This window comes from Micromys minutus (assembly GCF_963924665.1).
Source record: "Micromys minutus genome assembly, chromosome: 21".
Taxonomy (NCBI): domain Eukaryota; kingdom Metazoa; phylum Chordata; class Mammalia; order Rodentia; family Muridae; genus Micromys; species Micromys minutus.
Genome location: NC_137956.1, coordinates 50998406 through 51020234, shown reverse-complemented (window position 1 = coordinate 51020234; position 21829 = coordinate 50998406).

Genomic DNA, 21829 nt, shown 5'->3' with positions numbered 1-21829 from the left:
TCTTGTTTAACCTCATTTTAAAGCAGAGTCTTTGGGCTGAGGGGAGAGCATAGGCCGTCTAGTAGGTATCAGTAGCAAGACATAAGAGAAAAGAGAACTGAGCAGAGGCAGCAGGGAGTGGTGTGTGTGTGTGTGTGTGTGTGTGTGTGTGTGTGTGTGTGTGTGTGTGATCGTTTCATGATGTCGAATCACAGAGCTGAACACTCTGACTACTTACAGCTGATCTGTCAAATTTATTTCAGTAATGCCAGGAAATGCTTTATTCAATAAATTAGAGAAAAGAGGGAGGAACTGAGGAAAGAAAAGAAGGAAGAGGGAAGAAAAGAAAATTAAACATGAATGAAAACTGTTAATAACATGGTGGGGCCCACAGCCTATTCCTACCTCATCCCTCACCCACTCCCCACCCCACTCCACCCTCTCCCCCTCACACCCAATCTCCCACCCCACCCCCACTCCTTCACCCTCCACCCCACCTCACCCCACCTATTTCCCTACTCCCCTGACGCCCCCACCCACCCCATTCCACTTTATCCCCCCCACTCCACTCCCACTGCCCTGCCTCCATCTCTTCTCAGATTGCACCTGGGCTCAATGCCTCTAAGGTCCCCAAGATTATTTCGTGTTCTCTCCGCTCAATAAAACCCACAGCACCACCTCTGCTCTGCTTTCTTTCTGGCTCAAGGCGTTTTGCTCAGATTCTAGTTTTACAGCCTTGCAAAGACCCGCGTTCTCATCTCATTAACGCTGCCTCATCAGCCTCGCTCAGACTCAGCTCCAAGGCGGAGTGATCAGACAGTTCCCACCAGCATGGGAGCTCTGTTAACTGTCACCCAGCTCTGTTTTGTTTCTATCTGCCCAGCGTCTGAACAAGGCGCTGCCTACGTTTCCACTGGTTCTTATTAATGAACCTCCAAGGCTAGGCACAGCAGCAGCAGCAGACACCTAGTCGGCCCTCGGTGAATGTGGAATCGAACAGAAGCTCAGTTCATTACTGGGTCAGTGCCCAGGATAAACTTTAAATCAAGGCCTGTGGACTTTAAGAACACACTAGGGGGAACTAGAATAGTGGGCGGCTGTTCCCGCAGAAAAAGCATAAAATAGGGTTCCAATCCTGCTCGCAGGATCGACTCCCAAGGAAGCCACGGTTCCTGAAAAGAAATCCAGTATGTTCTGATATCAAGATGGCAGAAGGTCTGGAGGACCCTGCAAAAGGTGACCCTGGTCACCTTTACCCAATAGGGGGATGGGTTACAAACAACACCATGGCTTGTCCGGAGTGTTTGCTGGGAACTAGAGAGACACACTAGCCATTCTGCCTCTTTTTCTCAAAACTGTTGCTTACAAGTTTGACCCAGCTCTTGGACCAGAGAGCGGCTGAGATCAGCCTCCGTGCTCCTGGTCTCAGCGTTCATCTCCTTCAGCCTGTGGCCTGAGTTTCCAGGCCTGTCATTTGTGCAGGGCCTGGTGGGAGGGGCTCTTACTGCTGGGTCAGCTGACAGGAAGTCGTGAACACTTCCCAAACTGCCTGTTGGTTCTAATTGCCAAGACCTGCCGTGAGGGGATCTCCTCGCTCATTGCTACAGTATCCTGCCCTGCGGGTCTCTCTACGATTGATTTGGGGACATGTATGCCTGGAGCTTACGTCTCCCAAGACCAGTGTCTTCAAATGACTCCGGCCATGATTTGTGCAGCCAATGCCCCCAGAAGAGGCGTCCAGAAGACTTACTGCCCCATAGCTCACGGAACAGCTTATTCTCATCAGCAGCTAACATCTGCCGGTCTTTTCATGGAGGGCTTCCTAGGGGCTTTAGGGGCTGTCCTTAGCATGGGCATGGAGAGAAAGCAGGTGCCAATCTTTACCCAACACCTCTTGAGTATGCATGCACATTCGCTAAAGCTTCTTGGGGCCCTGGTGTCAACAGTCTGTGCTGCAGACAGCGCACCCTGCAGGACCAGTGCCTGAATAGTTCTGACAGACTGCAGTGGATGGAGGCCATGCCCAACGGGGGAAGCCACGCTATTCTTGGTTGTCAAGATTCTTGACTACATCTGGAATTAACTAAAATCCAAGAAGCTGGCTATACCTGTGAGGGGTTTTTCTTAAATCATTTAGTTAAACCATTTAAGTGAGAAGACCCACCTTTAATAGGAATCTTTTGAGGTGAGAGGATCCACCTTAAATGCGGGCCACACTTTGTGGTGGCTGCCTATATGAGAGAGACAGAAGACACTTTCTCTGTTTGCCTGCTTGCCCTTTCTGCTCCTGGAAAGTGTTTTTGTTTGGTTGGTTGGTTGGTTTTGTTTTTCTGGCATTAGAGCCTACTTCTGTGGGATTCCAGTGTATACTGAAGACCAGCTGAGACATCCGGCCTCGTGCACTGAACAGGGACTGGATTCTGGGACTTTCTGTTAAGTAGACAACCATTGGTAGACTAGCTAGACTGCAGCCTGTAAGTCACTCTAATAACCCTGTCCCCCTCCAGGTCAGTTCTGGTCTCTCGGGAACTCTGCCTGACACAGGTGTGCTCGCCCAGGAGTTTTTTGGGGAACAGAGATAGCCCATTATCATCTGACCAGAGTCACGAGGAGAGAGCATCCTACCTGCATGGTACTGAGGCCTAGTGCTCAGAGTCCAGGAGTCAGGCAGCCCTGCTCCTGCCAGAGCCTCACCACTGTGCTTAATTTCCATCTGACATGCCCTGGGCAATCTCTCCCTTGGCCACACTTTGCTCACCTGTGTGAGTAACGGGGAGGGCTGGAGAGAAACTCAACCTGCCCTCCCTCCTCTACAGAGAAGATTCCTTCCATTGTACCTGCCAACATGGCTGCCAACCTGAGCCGGTTTCAGGTACCTCTCAGTGTCTCAGCAGGTGATAGATACACTTCAGGGTAGTCAGGTGCCAATGAGGGAGCAGCAAGAGGTGGAGTTGAATCCTTAGCCTAAGGCATGATGCCCACCACCCTGCAAGCTTTTCTGAATGCACATTCCTCTTACTGACCCCAGAGCTCTCTCTTCCTCCAGAGCAGGCACTGCAGTGTCCCCCAAGCTTTCCTGATAGAATCTTGGGCAGAGGAGCAGCTGAGAACCGGGGAGAAGCTGAAAACCAAGGAGTGAGGAGCATATACACACATATATGCTCCTCGTTTCCTTATTCCCCAATCCTCTGTGGTGCTGAGGCTTGAGCCCAGAACCTTACAGCCTGTCCCCCTTTTACATTTTTATCTTGAATCAACTTTCTCACCAGCTTAGCGCTCCTTCTGCTACCAGTCAAGTTCATCTTTGGAACTTCTTTCCCACTTTAAATAAACTATCTCTAGTTCTCAAAAAGGAAAAAAAAGTAATAATAGACTCTCAATAAATTCCTCAGGATGGCCTTGAATTTGTGGCCTTCTATGCAGATGAAGAGACTCTGCAGGTGACATGCAGCCAATCAAAGGATTATGCTAATAGCAAAGGCTTTTCCTTACCCTTTGTGGCATCACCCATGAGATCCTAAGGCCCCCGGAGAGTAATAAGTGTGCAGAGCTTCCATAGATAGGCAGCCTTCCCAAAGATGATCAAATATAAGACTTTCTCAGAAGCAGGGACAGAGAGTCCCATACTTGCAGGACCCCTGTAGGTATATCAAAGTTTAGGAAAACCATGTACAGTGGTATCCAGGGACCACACCCCATACACACACTTGAGAAATTCTCAGAGCACTTGACCCAATCCTACTCAATGGACTTAGGAAGAATCACAGGAAAGATGACACCTTAGTTACCTTTCTATTCCTATGAAAAAACACACCATGACTGTACTGGCTGGTTATGTGTCAGCTTGACACAAGCTGGAGTTATCACAGAGAAAGGAGCCTCAGTTGAGGAAATGCCTCCATGAGACCCAGTTATAAGACATTTTCTCAACTAGTGATCAAGGGGGGAGGGCCCAGCTCATTGTGGGTGGTGCCATCCCTGGGCTGGTAGACCTGGGTTCTATAAGAAAGCAGGCTGAGCAAGCCAGGGGGAGCAAGCCAGTAAGTAACATCCCTCCATGGCCTCTGCATCAGCTCCTGCTTCCTGACCTGCTTGAGTTCCAGTCCTGACTTCCTCTGGTGATGAACAGCAATGTGGAAGTGTAAGCTGAATAAACCCTTTCCTCCCCAACTTGCTTCTTGGTCATGATGTTAGTGCATGAATAGAAACCCTGACTAAGACAATGACCAAGAACAAATTATGGAAGAATGGGTTTATTTTGGCTTATGATCATCATCTGATTTAGATGTGGCCTAATTCAATGGTGTAAATACTTTGGAAAGATTAACTGGTACTTTTGAGATTTTCTAGCAGTTTGCAATGTGTTGTGAATTCTCTCTCCCTCTCTTTGTCTCTCTCGGTGTGTACATGTGCACACACATGCACATGCGTGTGAAATGAACTGTGGGCAAATGGATTCTGATGGCAGTAAACCTGTTGGTGATGAGAATTTAGATGACAGCCATTATGTGCTGCGCCTCTCCCTCTGCCAGAGCCTCTGTCTAGAGATGGCTCTGGTGCACCATCAAGTTGGAACTGATTGTTAGATTTGAGAGCTGAAGCGGTGTAGAATTCGGAGAAGGATAAATAGAACCTAGAAGCTTGACACCATCTTCCCAAAGCCCCCACCAGGTGACAGACACCCTCCTGTGACTTTGGGAGTCATTAAGGACACATAGGTGAAGCCACAGTGAGATGCTCCCTTCACACAATGTGCTGGCTGTAATTAACAAACAAAAGGTGTCAACAGGCAGGACTGGTAGGGAGTGAGGAAGGAAGTTCCCCCAATGCAGGACCTGTCAAGAGGGCCACAGGTCATTCTGTAATAAGGGGGAGTCTCCAGGGTGGCCTCTTAATTCTCTCCTTATGAAACATCTGCTCCTTAGAACCAATCGTTTCTCTATTACTTGGGCCAATGCAAATGTCCTCAATGACCTTGGCTAAGTCTGTGGGAGATGGGAAAGCACTTGGCTTTTGATACTGGTTTTACATCTACCTCACAACCACATGAACTCATTTATCAGTTCAAATAATTTGTTTCATTAGGATCTCCTACACATTTGTTCATATCTACAAATAGAGATAAAAGTTCTACCTTTTTCTTTTATGAACAATTTCTTGCCTCATCTGCCGAGTTAGCGCCTCCAGTCCTGTGCTGAATAGCGGTGATGGGAACAGAAATCTGTTGGTTTTCGCCCAGGTTTTCACTATTAAGTATGGTGTTACCTGTAGATGTAACACACGTCCAATAGAAACCTTTAATCCCTGGCTTTCCATCTAGTCAAAGCAACATGAACTATCCTCACTTAAAAATTCTCCTAGACTCGATTGCTTTAGGTTTTATTCCATAAATTGTGTTTTGTGGTGGTTGTGTGTTTTGTTACACCTTCTATTTCTTTGCTGAGATTTTCTGTTTTGTTTTTAACTTGTTTCATAGCTCCTTTGTCCAAACTCAGTACATTTTCACAATGGCTTTCTTAAAAGTCTTGCCACGTGATCCCAACATTTAATTAATTTCAGTGTTGGTGTTTTAATTTGGGGCGTTTTCTCTTCCAGGTTGTGACCGCTTGGTTCTCAGTGTGATAACTTTCAGTTGCATTTTGACTGCTCGGACATCTGTACTACAAGACTGTGGGCCTTGTTGTCGCTCACTTTTATAAGCTGTTCCCGAATGCGGCGTAACAGGTATGGCGCTCTTTGTTGGCCTCCATTGACACCACCTCATTAAAAGTAGACAGTCCCACATCCCCAGATGAGCGTATTCTGGTAAAAGTGGGTGCTGGCTTGCGCTGTCCCCCTGCCTCCACTGGGTGTGTAAGTCTAGCACCCTCCTGAGCCCTGTAGACTCTTTCCCTCTGCTCCTTCTGCCTGTGACACCAGTGGTGTATGGTAGCCCTGCTCTCAATTCATCTTACTGACACCAGAGCTGGCCCATCTTGCTAAGTGACATACTTGTGGGTGGCATGGAGGACCAGCCTGACCCCTTTTGATGTTACCCAGGAAGGGTATTATGTTCTGGATAATGAAATGTCCATCAATCACATCACAGATGAACTCTGCCTCCCCAGGAGCTGATTTAGAAAGATGTAGAGCTTTGTGGGGTGCAGTCCCATAAGGAGGGGCACTTATGCCTTTCCTAGGTGGAAGTAGTTCATCCCGTTGTAGGAGTTGAGCATGAGGTCCTGTCGCAGTGGGAGGAGAGAGATAGATCCTGTCCCCCACTGACAGGAGACATGGAGCTCAGCCTTTTGCTTACACTGAGCAGGTAATGGAAAACCAGTTCCCTGTTGGTCCCACCCACCAACCTTGCACTGAGGAGGATGCCCCAGGGTATTAATTAAGACCGTCCCTCACAGGTATGCCCAGACCTAAAGACTCAGAGTAATCACTCAGAGGTGTGCCCAGGCCTAAACACTGAATAATCCAACACAAAAGTGCCTGAAGATGACTCCCAGGTGACTCCAAATTCTGTCAAGATGATAAAAAAGAAACAAAACAAAAAACAACCCACTATCACAACCTTAAGAGAATGTTACACAAGGGATGGAGAAATGGCTCAGAAATTAAGAACGCCAGCTGCTCTTCCAGAGGACAGAGGTTCTGACTTGATAGTCTTTTAGAGTCTACTTGTACCCGAGTATTGTGGGATGGAAGGTTTATCACGTTCCGGTCATATTTAAGTCTTTAATACCTCAGAAGCTTATTTTCTGTCACGTAGGGTCCAATTTATTTCCTTTCTAATTGATAACAAGTGATGTCATTTTATCAAACATCATTCTCTCAGATGATCCAGATACTAATGGCCCTGTGTGTTAAACTGCAATGAATTCTGGGATGTATATCTAGCTCCTGTCTCTGACTCACTTCTTCCTGTCCTATAACCACACTGCTTTGATGATGGGCAGCTTGTGGTATATTTTAGCGCCAAGCAAGGCAAGGGCAGCCTTCCAAGTTTTCATTTTCTCATTCTTCTGGGGCACATATTCCTCTTTGTGAACTGTGGAGCCATTGTGTTAGGAAGTTAATGGCAGAAGGCCTGTATTCGGGCTGAGTGGTTTCACAGAAATATGAGATGAATCTTCTTGGCACTGCCCCCCATCCTGATGAGCGAGTCCACAGATGTCCCTTTTGTTCATGTGTCACAGATCAGATCAAATTAGACGGCCATGCTGACTTCAAAAGGACAGGGACATGCTACCCTGAAGGGAGGGCAGTGGGAGGTTGAGGAATATTAACAGGGGGTTGACACACCTGTGGGCCCAGTCTATTCAAGCTTCCAGGGGTCTTGGACAACTTACTTCTTCCTTTATAGTCAGGAAGCTGAGATTCAAGATCAAGGAAGCAGGTGTGTTTCTTATGAGCCCTTCTTTCTTCCCCTCCCCTCTCCTCCTTTCCCTCCCCTTCCTTCTCCTCCCTTTCCTTTCTTTTCCTTTCCTTCCCTTTTCCCTTTCTTCTCTTTTCAGACATGGAATCAAAAACACCAGGGTTTGACTGGAGAAATGGCTCAGCAGTTAAGAGCACTAAATGCTTTTCCAGAGGTCCTGAGTTCGATTCCCAGCACCCACATGGTGGCTCACAACCATCTGTAATGAGATCTGATGCCTCTTCTGGTGTGTCTGAAGACAGTTACAGTATACTTATACATAATAAATAAATCTTTTTTAAAAAAAGCAAAACACTGAGGTCTCAAAGTTTGGACCCTGGAGGCCCCTGCAAGCAAACTCACCCTTTCCTAGGGTTGTCTTAGTTTCTTCTGTGTTCTTAGATGAAAACTCCCCAAAAACACCAACTTGAGGACCACAGTTCCAGGTGGAGGCTCATCACGGCCAAGAAAGCTTAAGCAGCTGCCTCTGCACACAGAAAGCAGGTAATATCCAGTTGCGAGTTGTCTGGCACCCCAGCCCAAAGAGGACTAACCTAATTAAGACCGTCCCTCACAGGTATGCCCAGACCTAAAGACTCAGAGTAATCACTCAGAGGTGTGCCCAGGCCTAAACACTGAATAATCCAACACAAAAGTGCCTGAAGATGACTCCCAGGTGACTCCAAATTCTGTCAAGATGATTAAGAAAGAAACAAAACAAAAAACAACCCACTATCACAACCTTAAGAGAATGTTACACAAGGGATGGAGAAATGGCTCAGAAATTAAGAACGCCAGCTGCTCTTCCAGAGGTCCCGAGTTCAAACCCCTGCACTCACTGGTAGCTCTCAGCCATCTGTAATGGGATCTGATGCCCTCTCTTGACATCCAGGCAGACAGAACAGCCATACATAAAATACATAAGTGAGAGAGAGAGAGGATGTTACACATGTCAGCATCATTTATGCACAGAAAGTCCACCCGAGTAAAAGGCCATGTGTGCCAGTGTGTGATTGTAATCTCAGCGCCAGGGAATGGAAGCAGGTGACTCAGAGGCTGGCCAATCCACCTAACCCAATCAGCCAGCCTCAGGTCCCAGAGAGGGACCCTGTCTCAAAAACAAACACACAAACAAACCAAGATGGACAGCTCCTGAGGAATGACACCTAAGCTTGCCCCATGGCATCCACATGCATACACACAAACATGCAAATGTGCCCGCACACATATATGTGTACCGGTACACATATGGACACACATACCCACACAAAAGGGCCTTTTATGTTTATGTATTTTACTGTAACACCTCTTTGCAAGATAGTCTCTTTTGGTGAGCCACGCCCCTCAGAACAGAGCTTGGCATGGTCACCAACCCAGCTTCCTTCCTATAGATGGCCTTTCTCTGAATATCAGGTCTGGGGAACAGGAAATGTCTTTGGGGGTGGGGAGAAAGGGGGTTAACCGTGGAACAACAAGCCCTGCAGCGCGCTGGACATTGAGGCTCTGGACAGAAGTTTCCAGGGGGCTGTGGTGGTTAGCTTTGTCAACTGTCACAACTTAGAATCTCCCAAGAGTCTCAACTAAGGAATTCTCTAGACCAAGTTTGCCTGTGGGCGTGTCTATCCCAGATTGTCTTGTTAACTAAGCTGGAAAGACTCCCACTAAATGTGGGTGACGTCGTGTCGTGGGCTGGATCCTGGACTGCAGTCAGTCTCTGTGCTGGGAGATACCAGCTAACAAAAGCTGCCCATGTCCCCCTCTGGTATGCAATGTCTAGCTATAGCCATAGCCTCCCCAGCAGAGGACACAGGCCTAACAAGTCCTTATGCGTGGGTGGAGCCTCCTGTCCACACTGAATCTTTGCTTGCCATACGTCCCCCTCCACCTCTTCTGGCTGGCCCATGTCCTCATGTCGGGTCACCTGAATTCTTAGCAGCATGAGAGATACTCCCAACATGCTAACACCTTCTCAGCTCTAACAATGTGTCTTTCTTTCATGCTTAGGAACATGATCCGACACGGGGATTTGATCTGAGAAATGGGTGTGGATTGCAGGAAAAGGAATCAGGGCCATGAGTGGGTCAACCTTCAGCCAGATAGGAACAGAAGCTGGTGAGTAAAGGCTCAGCCTTCCTCTTCTCCAGGGAGGGAGCATCCTCTCAGTGTAGCTATGGGTCCCCAGGTTCCTTATACACGTTCCAGGAACCTATTGGCTTCTTAGCCCGTCCTTGCTTACTCCCCTATCCTTGGTCCCAGTCCACTGTCCCCCAAATTCCAGAGATGATGACTTGGGTACAGTTGAGTTATCTGTGGAGAAGCTAGAAAAGGAAGAGAGGAACATGGCAGAGGATAGACCAAGAGCAGTTTGCTTTAGGGGGTAGAGAAAGTTGGGGAGATGTGTTGAGCACAGTCAGTATGGCCCTGTGGAGAGTCAAGGACTCCAGGCATATCCTCTAGCCCTTCCTTTCCCTTGTTGATGGAGATGCCCCTGGATGGGAACACTATGTTCCTGCTATCTCCCAAATCTGCTGGATGCTTGGTAAAACCCCAGAGAAAAAGACAAGAAGTAGAAACTCTACAACATGCAGGATGTTTCTACAGCAACATCAGTGGTGCTGCCTACCAGGTGTGGGCACCGTGCCAATGGGATGCATCCGTGGGTCTCTGGAGCCTTGGCGCTGGGACTAAGATGAGGCCTGGAAGGCAGAGGCTGACTTTCCTTTGGCAGCTTAATCTTTGTGTCTCATTTCACCTTCAAGTGGTTCTCTTCTGCTTCTAAGTGCTCACACCAAGAACTGCCCTAAACCTGGGGGACCCAGAAATGGGATCAAGCCCTGCTCAGATGATAAATATCCCTTCTGAGTTCTGCTTTATTTCACATTACAGATCATGGAGTTAGGGTGAAGGAATTTTTAAGAAGCAGATACTCCAGCATTAAAGATTATTATTGTAGGTTCTTGCACCATATCTTTTCCTGGTGAATTATTAATAAGGCCTGTTTTTGTTTAATGTCTGATAATAATTTCTAAAAACAGATCTACAACTTCAGCTGTAAATGCGTGCCCATGAATCATTCTTCTGAAAGCTCAGTTGTACAGTTAGTGGGGGTGAGGGTGGGACCAGCCAAGCCCTCTAGCAATGAAATAACCCTATTTAAAAACTTTCTGCCTTCTCATCCCTACAAATGGCAGGTGGGTCAACACAAGACTCAAGGAGCTAGTGGAGGGTCTGAGAAACTATGGAGATCTTCACCTGGCTTGCCTAAGGGGTAGCTGAGAGACTAGCAATCCAAAAGCTGGGCACTGGGATAAATGGCTTTCTCACTTCTGACCTCATGTCAAGATGAGTCAAACAGCTTCCCAGCATCCATCTGCCACCCCAAGATACCCAGCTTTCATCTCCTGCTGTCCCTAAGGAGCCCCGGTCCTACTGTGAAACTATACTGAGCATGTGCAACACATTTCCCCAGCATCTCCAGCAACCCTGAGAGCAAGTTGCTTTGTTAGTGCCTCCTTGACCCTTGCAGTTCCATTTCTGACAACAAAGCAGCAGATGAAGACTCAGGAAGACTGGCAAGTGCCAAAGTGAGGATGTGACCCCAGAGCAGTGTGTTGTTCAAACTGGAGTTTTGAAACCAATAAAATGGCTTTGAACTTGATTTTCCTGTGAAGGGAGAGATATAAAATTTCTTCCTCTATGAGTCATTAAGGATCTAGATGAAGTGATCAAAAGTCCCCCTTGCATGATGCTTATGTCTGAATGCCCCTCCTCCATCCCTGCTCCTGTTCAGAACCATCATCATCTTTCTGGTGAGCACTGACCTGACCCCAAGTGTCTTAGGATTGAATTACTCATGGAATCACTCACGGGGTGGACATTGGCATAGCATCTGTGGTGGCCAGACACTGTATTAAACAAGGATCCAATGGTCATCTAACCCAGATGTCACCCTTACTCACTGTTCATGGCAGGAATAAGCATGAATCAGAACTAAAATTGTGTTTAGGACATCCTGAGAGCTCATCTCTAGAAGCGAGGCCTTCAGGAAGTTGTCCTCAGAGTGAAGTCAGAGCTCACAAGGGAAAAGTGGAAGGCGGCGTTCCAGGCAGAGGACCTTGTATGGGTGAAGATGTGCTGGCTGCAACAGTGTCAAGGGTGTCTCCAACGTTTGCACCTCTAAGAGTGATCTGGAGCGAGACAAAGGTCTAGACGTGGTGTTTGGGCAAAGGGAGAATTGTGGGCACCTTTCAGGTTTCCCAGAGGAAAGTGTCAAATAAGATTCAAGCCACACAAAGTCTAGCTGGAGTGAGTGATCTCTTCATCTGTGGAAGCTAAAGGCATGGTCCTCCGTGGGGAGGAATGAAGCTCCTGAGGGGCCCTGTGTGCCTTTTGAAGTCATATAGGCCCATCCCAAATGCCCCCAAATTGTCAGAGAACACATTCTCAGTGAAGTAGGAATGAGGTCAGAAACAGATAACTCCATGCACATCAAAAGAATGAAGAAAATGGAGAGGAGCCACGTTATGTGCTGTAGAAAGGTCAGTATGCTGAGAGTTGAGAATGATCCAGTTCGTGAACAATGTAGGGCCCAGGTGAACAGTCCAGGCCATACTGAACAGGTTCGAGATACCAGTGGGAGGGAGGAAGGGGCATAGTGACTTCGGGCCTCACTTGTAATTGGTATGATTGTGAAGGAAAGAGAAAGGATGAGAAACATGGCCGGTCTTCACGGTCACTGCTTCAGACTGTCCCTCACCTGTTCAAGTCTTTCTTAAAAGAAATTTTATAAACACCATTTTTCTTCCCTCCTCCCCCATGACTTGTGGCAGAGCTACTGCATCCTGGTTCTTGACCTCTCCTGAAGCCACAAAGCCTTACTCTGGCTTCCAGAATAAGCCTTGCTCCACGTGCTGGGGTTAGAGGCTGCCCGTCTTTTATTTTCTTCATGTCTATATGGTGGTTGCCTGGGTATGAGAGCAGCCGACTGTGGCTTCTCCGGCTGCCCCATTCCCTCACCCCCACTCAAGCAGGGATCACTCCACTGGTGTGGAAGGACCCTCAGAGCTGATGTCCCAGAAGGAGAGAGGGGATACTAGGGTTATAGGAGCCTGAGAAGCAGGGCCCTAGATCCAGCATGGTGGCCCACAGAGCCATCGGGATAGCAGCTGCTGCAAGACAGCCTCACCTGGGCTTTTGGCAGAGGCTCTCTCTGTCAAGGTGAAACCCAGCAGGTGGCACAATCTTAACAGGAACCCGAACTCATCATCCTTGGTGCTAGACTTTCTGCACGAAAAAGTAAGAAGCTGGGGGGCTCAAGCACATTCCACCCTGTCCCCTCCCAGGGGCCCCTCGGAGGGATCTCAACCCAAGGAGGAGAGCTGGCTACAAACAGGTAGACCCTCCCGAGGCAGCTCCCCATCTTGAACGCCCAAAACTTGTGGACGTGAACGCTCAGAGCAAGACCAACTCCCTTCCCCTGGACGGGAATAATCCGGAGGTACCCACAGGACCAGCTCTGTTCATCAATTCTGCATCTTCCTGAAAATGTACTTTTAAACGCCTTAATTGCATTTTAGAGATAACCCTGTAAGCAAAGTGGCCGGAAGAGAAACCATGAAGAGAGCTTAGTGGTCAGGCTCTTTGTTTTAAATCAATCCAACATCTGCGCCTAATGCAGCCTTGGGCTGCTCCTCCGGAAGCATTAGCCCTATTAGTGGGGGCTGGCAGGAACACAAAATAAGATATTTATGGGCTTGGCACGTGTGCATCGCCGCGGGGACTGAGGCTGGGGCAGGGTTGTGAGGGAAATACGCAGGTCAGCGTGTTTGTGGAGCTCGCTCGGGCTCCACGGATGACAAAGAGTACAGGGTGACTCTGCCCTAGGCCCCACACACGTTAGCACATTCTCACTGTCTCTGCACAGCGGAGAAGTCATGCTTTGCAGCGATCCCTCCAACCACAAGCAATGGGAGGGGACCCCAGGACAGGATGGGAGGTGTGCCTCAGTGAGGACTTGGGGAATGTGGCACCAGAAGCTTTGAAGCCATGCTTAGAGTGAAGTGCCCAGCAAAGTCACGGCTCCTTCTGTCCGGCTTCTCTACCACCCTGGGGTGTGGCTTTCATTCTCTCAAAGATGCTTCCTGCATACGGCCAGGAGCAAGTAAGAAAGGGAGATGTCACTCTTCATTACGTGACAAGACTCAAAGGTACAAGCAGATCTCATTTTCTACTTGGCGGGCTTAGTTGCATGGATGGCCATCCTCAGCTGCCGGGAAGTCGCTAAAAATGGCAGACCATAGAGAGGTTTGCGACAAGAAGTTACTTGGTGCTTTGTCTAGATGTTACTGTGTAACTGTGGCCTTCCCCGTGAGAAGCCATGGACCAGGCTAGGAGGAAATGTGTGTCTAATTTCAGACCCAGCACTAGGGAGCCAGTTCTGCCCAACAGAACAGCCCCGACTCTGTGGAATGCTGCTGGGAGCTGTGTGATAGTTGAGTTGGGCACACAGGTCACCTGGCAAAGAGGAGGACAGTGAAGAGTCATATCTCCCCTTCTTTCTTGCTCTTGGCGGAGGTAGCACCCAGTTAGTCTCCAGCCCAATCTCACCTCCTGAACGTGGCATCTGTTCTTGCCCCTGTCCTCCCATTGGCTTGACTACCATCTCCCCTGTCCCCCCATTGGCTGGGCTAGCATCTCCTCTGTCCTCCCATTGGCTGGGCTAGCATCCCTCTGTCCTCCCATTGGCTGGGCTAGCATCTCTTCTGTCCTCCCATTGGCTTGATTACCATCTCCCCTGTCCCCCCATTGGCTGGGCTAGCATCTCCTCTGTCCTCTCATTGGCTGGGCTAGCGTGGCTTTCAGCCTTTCTACCAATCCCATCATTCCCCTCCAAGTCATCCCTGTCTCCACTAACCTAAGCTTGCCACCTCCCAGCAGTGGGTCCTCCAATGCCCTTCTCTTCCCCGAAGCTGATCAAAGCCACTCTCTCCATTTACCCTTTGTGACTCAGCCTTTGTCTCACCAGCTCACCCCCAATGCTCCCCGTTCATCTTGTAACACATCACCACAGCCCACAGCTTAAAGCAACACACGCTGGTTACCTCAAGGGTCTGTCGGGTCAGAGTCCGGTTGCCATTGAGCTGGGATCTCTGTGTAAGGTCTCACCAGGTTGAAGTTGGGGTACAATCAGGTTGGGTTTTGATCTCCCTCGGCCTCCAAGCCCACACGTGTTCATGACAGGAAACACTGAGATGGAGCTGAGGGCCAAAGCCCCACCTTCTCTTCACTACTAAAGTCGATCTGGCTCCCAGTTACACATCATATTCTGTCCAGCAGAGCCATCCCTCTGCAAACCTCCACAGGGTGAGCACTAAGAGGATGGTGTCATAGCCACCTGCTGACCATGCCTCTGTAGGCCACACTTAACTAGGAGACATTTTTCTCAGGCTTCCTTTGGTTCTGCCTCCCTCTTCCCAGCACCAGGTCTTCATCAGCCCAACTCTTCCCTTAACGTTGAGCTGAGTGCCCCCTGCTGCCCATGCATATTCTAGGAACTCATCCCCAGGCTGAGCAGATTTCTCTGGGCTCTTGACTACTCCTTACTAGATGACCTGTGTGCCTGACTCAATTGGCATACAACCCTAACCACAAATTCCCACAGGGTTAGGGCTGTTTTGTTGAGTCTGGACCTCTAGGAGTTTGAAATTACTGTGTACAGGATAAGTGCAGGTGATTCTCCTTGGGAAGTCTCACGAGTGGCTGCTGTGAGCCTTGGGTCTTCAGACTGCTCCAGTCACTTTCCTTCAGTAACGTACAATCGTGTTTAACGCTGCAGTGTGAAAACTGGCCCATGGATCCTTGCCATTACACAAGAGCTTGTATGAAAGACAGGATTCCCAACCCTGAATCCTCACTGCCTTTCCATAGGACCACAGTGTGATTCGCATGTATGTTGAAGTTTCCACAGAGGCGACCCAAACAACAAGGCTGTATGGCAAAGAGGATTCCATCACTCTGCCCCCAGTACCTGGGCTGGCCTTGGTGTGGATTCTGTATCTTCTCTGGGCACGTGCCTCAGGAACCTTTCGTAATTGTTTACATTATGGAGCCCCTTCTCTTTCTGCTGTAGATTCTGCCTCCAACGCCAAGCTGAGAGGAAGGACCAAAGTGGTGCCCAGCTATGGGCTGCCCATGAGTTTCAGCAAGACCGAAGTCCAGTGGGTAATTGTGCTCATTGCACTGGGTGGTTTTGTGTCAACTTGAGACAGGATAGAGCCATCACAGAGAAAGGGGACTCATTGCAGGAAATGCCTCCATGAGATCCAGCTGTACGGCATTTTCTCAACTAGTGATCAATGTGGATAGCCCAGCCCACTGTGGATGCTGTCACCCCTTGGCTGGTGGTCCTGGGTTCTATAAACAAGCATGCTGAGCAAGCCAGGGGAAGTAATCCAGTAAGCAGCACCCTCTATGGCCTTTTCAGCTCCTGCCTCCAGGTTCCTGCCCTGTGTGAGTTCCCGTCCTAACCTCCTTTGGTGATGAACAGCAGTGTGGAAGTGTGAGCTGAATAAACCCTTTCCTCCCCGGCTTGCCCTTTGGTCATGGTGTTGCACTGCAGCAATGGAAACTAAGACCCTGACTAAGGCACTCATCTATAGATCTGCAGGAGCGAGTCACCCAGTCTTGGCAAGTTCCTATCTTTTTTGTTTTGGGAATCAGGGTACCACAGGCTCCTGGGGAGAGTGAGGTGGGCATGAAGACACCCAGTTTATAATCCCAGCAGCACAGTTCTAAGGCCAAAGCCAGAGCATTAAGAGCTCCAGGCTAGCCTGAACCAAACAGCAAGCCTTGGTATAAAATGTAAAGGAGGGGTTAGGAGCACTTGCAGAGCTCCCAAACTTGGTTCTCAGCACTCATGCTGGTTGGGCAGCTCAATAATGCCAGCCCTCTCTTGGTCTCCACAGGCACCATGTGCATGTAGACATGTAAATAAAAAAAAACAATACTTTTTAAATGGAAAGGGAGAGAGAGGAGAGAACTTGGACATCAAGGGATCTTTCTACAGCATCTGTGGGGGGGGGATTTTTTTTTCCTTGATGGTCCTTGTCTTGCTGTTTGACATCTGCTCTAACTTACTAGGCAATGTGGGCCCTTGGCTTCTTGGGCCACAGCTCCTAATGGGAGAAGCAAAGAGGAAAATAATATGGTAGAATGTTGACTGGGAGAATATTTTTCTCAGGGGAGTGTCTCTCATCTCTGGGCAGCAGTACAGGCCAAACAAGCCAAGCAGCATGGGACTGACCTCACTGAAGTGTGGCTTTGATAAGTCCTTGGGCCACCACCCTGCCCAGGTCACGTCTGGGACTGCCAAGACCCACGTATCATCCCAGATGCTTGAGTGAGTCCTAGACACATCTTGTACACTGCCTCTCCAAACCCTTGGCCCAGGGCTGAGACAAAATACCTGACAACTTTGACTTAAGGGAGGGATTACTTTGGCTCACAGTCTGCAAGCACAGGCCATCATGGTAAGGAAGTGGGTGTCAACAGAACTGCTGGCCTTGTGTGGGAATTGTCCAGAATTCAGAAATCGAGACCAGTTTCATCAAACTCACAAGATCATTCAGCCAATTGTCCCTCAAAGTATACCCACTCTCCCTGGGAGCCCTTGCCTGCACAAGGGGGCGCTCATGAGTATTTGTGGGGGAAACATGTGCAAGTTACCTGCTCAGCCGGACATGGCCTTTGGGGAAGGGCATGCAACACAGAGTTAACTGGTGGAGAAAACTGGCTTGAAATCTTGCCAGAAAGTCTCCCCTCCCCCCAAAGGAAAATGCTGTAAGAGACAACCCTTCTCTGCACACCCCTCCTTGCTGCCAAGACTGAATCTCTTTCAGCCCAGAAGCAGAGGTAGGGTGGCCTACTGGTTTCTTTGGAAGAGCCATCTCTCTCCTGATTGGGCCAGAGAGCAGTGTCCCTAGCCACTGCTGCTTAACCAAGCTGCAGGACCCCTGTGGTGATGAGTGGAGGGCGTCTGGTCTGGCTATGAACAGGGCTGTGGGTCCAGCTTTCCCATACTTAGGGTGAATCCCCCCATCCCCCACCTGCCAGACAGGCCTCTTCCCAGTCTCTGCTTCCCCAGCAACCCCAGCTGAAGGTACAGTCTGTCCCTGTGACAGATTTTGGCCCCTCAATTGGGTTTTTGTTGCACTGGCTCCAAAGCCTGTTGGGAAAGTCCTCGACTTGTCTTTGAAGGGAAAGATGACTTGGGTGGGCTACTTTCACATTGTCCTAAATTAAGCTCCTGAACTGCATGTCTGTGTATGAATCTGTCCATGGGAACACAGTGTCCAAGGAAACCGGAAGAGGGTGTTGAACTCCCAAAAGTTGGAGTTACAGGCAGGTGTGGACTGCTCAATCTGGGCACGGGAACCCTACTCGGGTCCTCTGTAGGAGGACGCTAAGCTTTGACAAGCGCATTCTTGAGAGTGGAGTGGGACTCAGTGATAGAGCAATTACTTGCCAGGCAGATACAGAGCCCAACTGTCCATCTCTAGAAATGAAAAAGAATTAAGATATAAAGTCTGTTTTTCTTTCCCCCAGTCAACCCTCCTTCAGATCTGCATGTGCCTCAGTGTGCTGCAAGAGTCAAATGGGCCAATAGTCTTGAGAACAGTCTCTAAGCCACCAAGTGTCGGGAGAGGACGGCCATCACCATGGAACCATCAGCCTCATCCATCCACACCATCAGAACGGGGCTGGCAAAGGCAGTGGGACAGCATTCTGAGAAGATTCTGGAAGAAGGCGTTTCCACTCCACACCAGCTGGGCCCTGAGGGCTGGGCTGCAGTGCTTGCCTGCACTGGTGATTGTGTCTTGAAGCTGAGCAAGTCTGTGGGGTAACAGCAACACACCCTTGGACTCTGAGGGTCCAACTGGGTCCCGGGTCCAGCCTTCGGGGGCTCTAGCCTCTCCTTGTCTAGAGTCACAGATCCCTCTCTTTCTTCACCAAGGTCCTTTTCTTCCCCAAGCCTCCCCACTCTTGTGTGTGAAATTAAAATCAACAGGTTCAAGAGAGCAGGCACTAGAGTGAGGACAGAGGCAAGAAACTCCATGCAGGGAGCATCTTTTCCAGCTCTGGGTGTGATACTGTCACAGTTACAGAGACAGAGCACAGAGTTCAGGATTTGACCTAAATAGCCTGACCCCAAAATCTTGTCTCTCTCAGTGTGGGTAAAGAGAGGCCATGTGAGGGTATCAGACCCAATCACATTTCCTCCCCCAGCATCCAGTCCAAGTCACAGCAGAGTGTTTCACACAGCTTCCGAGAATGCACCACGCTTCCCCGAATGGCCGCCCCAGCCAGCTCCTTTTCCTCTACCTGGATTCAGAAACAGAAGCTGTGCCAAGCCTGTGATGTCCCAGTGGGAAGGTGTGGGAGGTAGAGCTCACAGTTTTCCCGGTCCTGATATATAGACTACCCCCCAATCCTTGGTAATGACTCATCCCTCTGTCACCGTCTGATGAACAACTTGAGCCATTAAGAAATGGGACAAATTACTAAATGGGAAACACTAGAGAAACCCAGGATAAATCACAAACGATGCTCTCTCTCTCTCTCTCTCTCTCTCTCTCTCTCTCTCTCTGTCTCTCTCTCTCTTTCTCTGTCTCTGTCTCTCTGTCTGTTTTGCTTTTGCTGTCTCTGTCTCTCTCTCTCTGTCTGTCTGTCTGTCTCTCTCTCTCTCTCTCTCTCTCTCTCTCTCTCTCTCATTAAATCACATCTTTACCTACTGAACTTGAAAAAGCAATAGACTACTGTGGCAGAAGTACAGGGGGTTAAGGGCCCCTTTTCTGAGGACCCCAGGGATAGCAGAGAACAAGAGCTAGGCTGCTTTCAGCAATGTCTTAGAACTAATTCGGTGGCTTGAAGGTAGGTACTGTAGGACATGCTTGACACCTGAAGGTTGGGTGGAACTGAGCCTCGGTTCACGTGCCACCTCTGTGAGTGTATGTGATCCCTGTAGCTCATAGGCTCTGTGGAGAGTGCTGCCTTGGTGAGCCAGGTCACCTCTGTGGCACATGTTACCGGCCACTGTGCCACATCTATGCAGATGACACTAGCCACCACAGAACCTAGGACCCTTGTTCCCCAGCCTAGAAGGAGACCTTGCCCTGCTCTTGGCCATGATGGCTTCTTGCATGTGTATCTAAAACCTTGACCAATGGGAGGAATGAAAACTATGGACCTTAGCTCAATGTTTGGAAGGTCTGACAGGGTGGGGAGCCAGGGAGCCTTGTCAGAATTATAGAAATGGACATGAGAGGAGCTCGCCCCCTGCTGGTCAGAGCTGGGAAAGGCATATCAACAATCCTATTTCAGGTAGGGCATCAAGGGAGGGAGAGGGATTGCAGTGATTATAGGCAGGCATCGGCTTGCTGCTTTGAGAGTCACCCAGCTGCATGATTCTGCATAATTCATAAGCTATGGGTCAGGAAGTTCCAGACAAACAGCAGTGCTATTCTGGAACTGGGGGTGTTGGCCGGGGAGGAAGAAGGGAGGGATTTCCTAAGCAAAGTTTACAAATTGTGCAAACGTTCAGAATTAGTGTCACCAATATCTTCTCTGCCTCCAAGGCATCAGCTGTGAGCCAAGACAAGAGCGGGGAGTGGAGAAGGGGAAGTGAGGGGCAATGCCCAGAGTCTCATCCATAGACTCTTACGTCATAGCAGCCAGAGACACCTATCATCTCCACACTGAGCGGTGACCATGAGCTAGCTCATTTGACAGATGAGGAAATGGCGTCTCAGGGAGTGAGCTGTCAAAGCAAGTTCTGAGTCAGGATTTTAACCAGAGCCTAAAGACTGCTTTATTCACATTACATAGCTACCGCCCAGTCTGGGCCCACCTTGTGTGAGGGGTGGGGTCCTGGTATCTCACCTGAAGCCAAAGTAGGTTTTGGTGGTGCCCCCACAGTCTTGCTACACTGCCTTGGCTCCCTGACGTTCAAACGGGGAGCAAGGTCAGAGTTTTCCACATTCTCAGTATTCCGGCTCATCTTGTGCATTTGCATTCTGGGATTTGATCTCTCCTCACCCCTGCCTCTTGCTTAACTGTTCCCTAGATGAAATTTTAGTCTTAGCCAAAAGGGCACAGCTCCTAGTGGAGCCAGAAGTCAGAGCCTCCTCCTCCCATGCAGCCTCAGTGCCTTCCTTCACAGGCAGCTTGCTGCCAACCCCGCCCTGGCCTGTCAGCAGGGCTCACTGGGACTCCACAAGCCACCCAAAGTGACACTGATCTTCACAGCTTTTCTGCATGCGCCCTTGTTCCCTTCCCTGCATGCATTGGTAAGTGAACAGGAGAACAAGAAGACTTGAGAAGCCCCCCCCCCCCCCCAGCTATCGTAATTACCATGCAGAATGCTTTTCTGACAGCACACAGGCTGTGGTAAATCGGGAAACTTCTTAGCACAACATATATTTAATCCGAGGCGCTCGCTTCCACATGAAAGTCAATCAGATATTTCAAGGGAGCTAACGAGGACTCTCAGATTGAACTTCGAGCACACACAGGTGCAACAAACTCACCTGGGCCTATTCTTCTAGTGTTTTAAAGAAGATATGTGTCTCATGCATGCCAGGCTGGTCTTGTACCCATGGAGCCAAGGATCACCTTCTACTTCCAATCCTACATCAACCTCTCTCCCTAACACTGGGATTTCGGGTGTGCCCCATAACACCCAGGTTTATGCAGTGCTGCAGTTGGAACCCACATCCCCAACCCTCCTGCAAATGCTATGTGCCAGGCACCAGGGTAGTGACAGCTGTCTAGTAGAGGAGTTTGCATGAGCATTTTCCAGTTTATTGTGGAACTTCCATCCTGTAGGGGGAGAGGGAGTGGGAAAAAAACAAAACTAAACAGGGAAACTAAGTAACAAATTCGCCAGCTGCGTGAATAGGGAAGAAGGCTCAGGCAAGTCATTTGTGAGGAGTGACTGCTTAGGGGAGGGTTGAGAGGGCCCGGTCACGCCCAGACAGGTGGACAGGAAGCCTCCAGCATCACCAGTTGCTGAAGCAAGCCTTCCAGCAGATTATTTTTCTAGAAGGAAAGGTTCTGTTAGCCACAAGCCTGGGAGGAAAGGTTTTGTTGGTTGCTGGGTGAGAAAAATGGCTCACTACAGGGAAAAGAAGCAAGCTGCACCTCACATCCCAGACAAGTGGAAAGATCCAAGAACTCACAGCATGAAGGCCAAAAGAAATCAGGAGCTAATCAGAAAAAAAGAGGGGGAGATGAGAAAAGGATCATCACACAATCTGAAAGCCACAATCACAATCTTAGATAAGTCTGATGAATTGTGCTACATTGAGATGAAGGCTTTTGGCCAAAATAATGCTGTTGACAAATAGAGCCATTGTGTGAGCTCAGAGAGACTACTTTACACTGTGTGAAGCA